Below are 1,168 nucleotides of genomic sequence, written 5' to 3'. Positions count from 1 at the left end.
AAAAAAAAAAAAAAAAGAACAGATTTGATATACTGAACACTAATGACCAACAATCAGAAGAGATGAGGAGTGGCTTCAAGAACATCACAAATGAAAAAGACAAGAAAGAAAGGAAGAAAGGACAAAAATGAATGTCAGAAGAGACTCCAAAACTTGCTCTTGATCATAGAGAAGCTAAAGCAACTGGAAGATATGAGGAAGTAAAATAAGTGAACAAAAATTTCAAAAAAATTTTAGACATTATTATAATATTTACTTTACAAAGTAAAGTATAATGAAATGTGGAAAGACCTGGAGTCAGAAATCCAAAAGGTATGAGCACATTCAGCATTTCTCAAGCTGAAAAAACTGAACAAAAATGTCAAGCTTTGGATTGCAATATTGAAGGATAGATATGATGGAAAAGCTCCATATCATTAGTCAAAACAAAACCAGGCATGAACTGGACCTACACCTATGGATGCAGTAGCTCAAAAGAGGGAACAAATCTTTGCAGCAGGGATCATTCCCACCCCCTCCATACACAGAGTATACAGGGATGGGCAACTTGGACATTGGCTATCCAAAATGGGGGAGGGGGGCTACAAAGGCAAGAAGTGACTGGCTTATAAGCTTGCCAGAGGGAACCTAGATCCAGAGGGTGTGGAGGAAGGTAGAATCTCCACTGAATAGTATCCAATCTGTCTAGGCGGGACTGATTAAAGGAAATGTAGATAGGTCTCTTGTGATACAAGGGTGAATAATCATTACCAGGACTGAATGTGAAGGTTGTAAATGTAAAAGTAGACATTTTGTGGCAAGGAGGGAAGTGATTGACTTTGCAGGCTAGGAGCAGAGGTCCCTGAAACTATGAAGGGAGTAAAGCAGAGAGCGGAACCCTACCCAGAGAGGAAGCGATCCCTGAGATGGAGGCAGAGATGATGACATGGAGAGATGGAGCAGCTGGGGACTCAGAACCCAGGAGGGAAGAGGAGCTGTGTGCTGACGACTGGGGGCAGGGTGCGGGGAGGTGGGGAAGCAGGTTTATAGGATGCACCCTTTCATTGATTGGTGATGCATGGAGGGGATTGTAACCATGGCAATGAAACAATATATGATAGGATGAATGTAAAACTGATGTTCACCCATGTAAACTGTCACATAATTCACAATAAAACTTAAAAAAAAA

The sequence above is a fragment of the Chrysochloris asiatica genome, unplaced genomic scaffold, assembly GCF_000296735.1.
Source record: "Chrysochloris asiatica unplaced genomic scaffold, ChrAsi1.0 scaffold00028, whole genome shotgun sequence".
NCBI classification, from domain to species: domain Eukaryota; kingdom Metazoa; phylum Chordata; class Mammalia; order Afrosoricida; family Chrysochloridae; genus Chrysochloris; species Chrysochloris asiatica.
This window is presented reverse-complemented; position numbering follows the sequence as displayed.